The sequence below is a fragment of the Rhinopithecus roxellana genome, chromosome 5, assembly GCF_007565055.1.
Source record: "Rhinopithecus roxellana isolate Shanxi Qingling chromosome 5, ASM756505v1, whole genome shotgun sequence".
NCBI classification, from domain to species: domain Eukaryota; kingdom Metazoa; phylum Chordata; class Mammalia; order Primates; family Cercopithecidae; genus Rhinopithecus; species Rhinopithecus roxellana.
Window position 1 is genome coordinate 126830619 of NC_044553.1, and position 6000 is coordinate 126836618.

Consider the following 6000-nt stretch of genomic DNA (forward strand, 5'->3'; position numbering starts at 1 on the left):
GCTGGAGTGCAGTGGCATGATCTCGGCTTACTGCAACCTCCACTTCCCACGTTCAAGTAATTCTCCTGCTTCAGCCTCCTGAGTAGCTATTACAGAGACACACCACCATGTGTGTTAATTTAATTTTTGTATTTTTAGTAGAGATGGGGTTTCACCATGTTGGCCAGGCTTGTCTCGAACTCTTGACCTCATGATCCACCTGCCTTGGCCTCCCAAAGTGCTGGGATTACATGCATGAGCCACCGCGCCAAGCCAAAAAGTTCTAACTTTAATGTTGACAAGGAGTGAAACTCTGTAAAATGTTTAAAGAGGTTTATTCTGAACCAAATATAAGTGACCAAAGCCTGAAGCACTGTCTCAAGAGGTCCTGAGAATATGTGCCCAAGGTGGTTGGGTTAGAGCTTGGTTTTATACATTTTAGGGGGGCAGAAGAAGTTACAAGCAGACATCAAGCAATACATGTAAGGCGTACGTTGGTTTGGTCCAGACAGGTGGGACAACTTGAAGCAGGGAGCTTCCAAGTCATAGATGGATTCAAGGTTTTCTGATTGGCAACTGGTTGAAAGAGTTATTATCTAAAGACCTGGAATGAATTGAAAGGAGTGCCTGGGGTTGTGGACACCAAGGTTCTAATTATGTAGGTGAAATCTCTTAGGTAGCTGCCCTTAGAGGCAAGAGATGGCAAATGTTTCCTATTCAGACCTTTAAAAGATGCCAGAATCTTAGTTAATTCTCTTCTAGATCAGGAAAAGGCCTGGAAGGGCAGGTGGATTCCCTACACAACATAAATTTCCCCCAACAAGAGAAAGCTTTGCAGGGCCATTTCAAAATATGTCAGAGTGTCAGAGGTATTCAAACCGGAGCAACTACATCTTAGGCGAGGGCCAGGAAAATAAGGCTGGGACTTGCTGGTCTGCATTCCCAGAAAGTTAGGTATTCCCAGCCACTAGAGGTTTACAGTTAAGGGAACAGATTGAGAAGGTTTACTAAACACATCCAGACTTGGGAGTGTCCAGATATCCCAATATCTTGAGAATAAAGGCATTCCTAATTTTGCTTTAAAGATAATAATATTGATTCTTGCAAAATATGGTAATTAAGAAAATTAATCCTTCACCACAAACCCTTGCAGCAGAGCACATGTCGCCCTATCTTTTTTTATCCTATATACATACACATACGAGCATTGTACCGAGGATGGACACGTTTCCTCCTCTTAGTTTCGGAAATGCCCTACTCTGTCTATGGAGTAGCTGCACTTTCACCACTTTACTTGCTTAATAAACCTACTTTTGCTTTGCACTGTGGACTCACCCTGAATTCTTTCTTGCGGGAGATCCAAGAATCCTCTTTTGGGGTCTGGATCGGGACTCCATTTTGTGGTAAAATACTTCAGGTTCTTTTAGGGCCTGCTAGCTGTCATGTGATGTTGTACTAGAGTCAGGCTGGAATTTGGTCTCTTACTGCTACAAAGGGTCTGCTCTGTCAGAATCTCCGGTCAACTGTGCCTGAATTCCAAAGGGAGGAGGGTATCATGAGACATGTCTGACTCAGCTTCCCCTCATGGCCTGAATTAGTTTTCCAGGTTTCTTTGGAATGCCTTTGGCCAAGAGAGGGGTCCATCAGTCGGTTGGGTGGAGAGGGGTAGAACTTTATTTTTTGTTGACATTACCTAATCAATGGCAAGGAACAGTTTTAATGTTATCTAATCAATCATAAGTCCAACAGCAGGAAGTCAGAGGGTCTGTGTTTGGATGTGTCAGCTGCATATACATGGTGCCTGGGTAATCCTGTCTCAACAGAGCAACATTCCAATAAAATTCGTCCAGCAACTGAGAATAATTGAATATGGAATGTAAATCTTTTACTGGCATTTTAACAGAGAAACCCAAAGGACCAATGCAAAAACCACAGCACAACTTGGGAAGAGCAAATCCTTTTTCTCTGCCTCTTGCCCCATCACCAGCCCTGCTTGCCTGACCCCTGGTTTTCCCTCCATCTCTCCATCTTGTGCCTATGGTTCCACCATCTAGACCAGCCTCTGGCTTTCTCCATCCCTGCCTGCCCTCATTGTCAATGTCAAGTTCCCACCATCCTGCTTTTGCTTGCTTTAAATTTAGCAGCTCTTTTCTCACCTGATTTTGATGAATTTATCAACTTTTAAAAGACCACCATCCCCCTCCGCTGGCCCCACCAGGTCTTACAGAGCCAGGCTGAGGGTGCAGAGGGGCTGACACCCCAGATCTTAGTAATTGTTGATTGTCTTTGCCCCTGTTGCCTGCCTGTCTTTGGGGCTAAGGACGCTAAATCGAGGGGCAAATGTTGCTGCAAGAGTGTCTGGGCCAGCTGCCGGCACTGCCCAAACTGATCTTCAGTCTTTCTCACACTACTTTATGGACTCTGCAGTGTAGGAAATCAGTGAGAGTTGTCATGGGGGGATATGGGTTACAGGGAAGCATTTGTGGCCAGGGAGCAGCTGGTAGACAGTCAAAAGCAGAGACACGGTGGCCAGGTGTGAAGGCGAAAGGCACATGCTCAGGACCTGGCTGTGGGAGGGAAGCTGGCTGGCCTCGGGGCAGGAGTGGTGGTGAAGGAGGCTGCCGCGAGTCAGGGGCCATCAGCTTCCCCAGCTGCACAAGCTGATGGAATGCATTTGCTGTGTGCTATCCAGACATAATCTGTGCCTGAAGAGCAAGGATATTTGATTGAAACCCACTTGCCCTGTGATGGTGGGCTCCTGGTCTAAGGGCAGCAGGTGTTCAGTTGCTGAATTCACTAATTCATGGCTTCCCTGGGCCCCACCATGTTTCTGGGCCTGATACGTGGGCAGACCATCTATGACATGGACAGAGGTGTGCTGTTGCATTGCTGACACTCTGGAATAAGCTTCCTGGGCAGACAGAGGAGAGCAGGAGCAAAATTCCACCAGAAGGCTTCCGGGAGGCTCTCTGCCCTGGTGCTCAGTAAGCCTGGACGAGGGGCCCCTGCTGAGCGTGTTATTTTGTTGGACTGTAGCTGATGTTCCTCCCATCAGCCTGAAAGCAACTGGAATAAAGCCTGTCCCCACCCCTTTCACAGGAGTGTGGCAGAGTGTCACTGTCCTCTTGCTCATCTCTGCAGCCATTGGCAGTGCAGCCCGTACAGACTCATGGCCGTGCAGACTGGGATGCGTGCCATTCGGATTTCCTCTTGCCAGTAATTGGCAGCTACACTGGGTGACCGGGCAGCCAGCTTCCCTGCAGATGCCTTTTGGTAAAGTGGCACTGTGAGCCAGGGTACCAGGGTTCTCCCTCCCCAAGCATGTGGATGCTAAGAGGCGAGATGTGCTATGCAGAGAAGCAGCAGGATCGCAGAGGCAGCTAATGGGGAGTCTTGCAGAATGTCTACCCTGATGGCATTTTTTGCCGCGGATGAATTAAAAACAAGCTTCCTAATTAAGTGCCTAATCGAATACTCAGCCTCCTGAGGTGTGTACAGAAGAAACGGAAGATGGCTTCTGGCCTCCAGGGGCTTTCATTAAGCATAACGTATTTCATCATTTTCTCCTGCTTCCTTTACTCCCTGAGGCCAGGGCCACGCGTGCTGCTTCTGGACTCCTCAGAGGCCCTTATGTTTGGTGAGCCCTTAAACAAGCTGTGTGTGGACTAATGCATCATTTCGGATTCTATCTTACATATAAAGAGAGTTTGAGATGCCTGAGGGATTCTTTTAGTGACAAAGCCAGATTACAGCCAGTTAGGTTCAAGCTGTTCTCTTGTTTTGCTCTCTTCGCCTCATCCTTTCCTGGTGTTTTGCCCAGCTTGCTTCTGCAGGCAATGTGCAGAAAGCTTTAAGAGAATGTGGCCCGGTGCTGCATCCTCCATTGCCTGTAAGTCTTACCAGCCTCAGCTCTGCCATCGTGCTGCTTCTGCCTCTGTCTTCAGCCTGGGACGGGACTCTCAGGGTGGGAGGTGATTGGCTTTTGTCCCCCTCCCACATGGCCCTTCCCTTGACGTGTGCACAGTTGGTCTGGGCTGGTCCGACCTTTTGACAAATTCTGGAAGACTGACCTTTCCCTAGGCATGTTGTCTGCTCCAAGGTTCCACAGCTGCTGTGCAGTGCATCAACATCATGCTTTAGAGCACTGGAGAATGATGTTTAACTTGCAATCTGCAGCCAGAGAGGCCCCGTTTGCTTTGTCAGTGCTCACTCTCACAGCCCTTCCACCATCAAGGCCCAACCAGAAGGCAGGGCATGTGTTCTCTCCTCCCATCTTGCCCTGGAGCTGGCACAGTGCTCTTCTAGACAACACTGAGCACGTGCAGGCAAAATGAACATATCACCTGCCTCCAAGCAAAGGCATAGCTGCCACAGTTCAGATAAGTCTGCAACGTGTATTTCCGAAAACCATCATTTTCAGCAAAAGAAAATGTCAAGAGGAGGATGTTTAAATCCTTGTCTAAATGTCCAGTCCTTAGAGAAACCAGCTTAGTTAAGTTGCTACTGTTTTCGTGCTGAATTGCTTTGCAGGATGATTAATGTTAATCATGTAGCAATAATGAGAATATACCAAATGTACCATCTCAAACAATTTGTATGACCCATTTGAATAAAAGTAATTTGAAACAATTCATAGTGGCATTATTGTTACACTTTCCCTGAGCTCTGCTCTCCTGGAAACCTCAGGGTTAAGAAGCCCCCCGTGCCCTCCCTTATCTTTTTGTTCCCCAGGTAGAAACCTCAGGGTTAAGAAGCCCCCCATCCCCTCCCTTATCTTTTTGTTCCCCAGGAAAAGGCTTACTGCCAAGATCCACCCTTCCCCATGTGACTTACATTAAACTCTGGAATGCCCCTTGTTTATCTGGGATAAGGCCAGACACAGACCCTCATAAATAATTAGCTGGACTTTGTCCCCACTCACCAGTCTGGACAAAACATTCAGTAACTCGACTTGGCCAACCATACTCAGGATCCTGTCCCACTGCCAGATGCAGACCCATCCTTTTTCACATCTGCTGAGAATGTTTTCTGCTCAGCCCTGGGGTCGCAGCACCAGCTCACTCCTCTTACTAGACCCTATGTGTGTAAGGGATGCATTTCTCAGGCATCTTCATTTTGAAGGGTCCAGCTGGTGAAGTCATAGTTATATTTTCATGATCTAAGACAGAGACATTTTGTCTTGGTGAGGGTTAGAGGCCTTGGCCATAAGCAGGCCTGAGATAAGAGCTGTGATGTACACAAGGCTGTGCTGGAAAGCCTCGCTGCCACCCACCCTGCTATTACCCACAGCTCTGGAAATGCTGCTGAGCCCTTAGCTTCCTCTACTCTACTTACTGTTATCAAACTCAGCAAGGGACCTCCAAGCTTCCTGCAGGTCTGCTTCTCGGGGGTTCAGGTGGGACAGATGAGGAGAAATAGGACTCATTTCAGGAGGCTGGAGACTCGTGAGACAAGCATGGGAGCTTCTCTCAGATCTGCTGACTGTGTAGGGACAGAGACAGAACAGGGCACACCCTGGGCTCGGCCAACCTAGCCTCTGCCTGTGCCCAGCTCTGCTGGCACATGGGGAGCAGAGGTCACTGCTTCTTCAGGCAGGATCTGAATTAATCTGCTTATTCCAGTCATCAGGATTAACATTTAATAAGCACTTGTTCACCTGCTTGTCCTCCCCATGAGGTCCTTAGAAAGCAAGGACCATGTGTAACTCAACTCTGCATTTCCAGCACATGGCAAATGTCTGTACATACTTGCACTGCATGTATTTTTGTTGACTAAATCGATGAATTAGGTTAAGTCACCCTTCACCTCTCCTTCTTCTCTCCTAGTGGAGAGATGACCAGCTGCACAGCTGCACAAGTGGACCCAGGAAGGCTTTGATGCCCTTTCCCGACCCTCCCAGGGGCAATGGTCAGGGCTGCAGCCTATGGCCCCCGGGGCTGTGTCTGAATTGGGAGGATGGGCATGGGGCTGGCCTCTAGTGAAAAATGTAGGGGACCTTTTGATCATTTCCTGTCCCTCCAC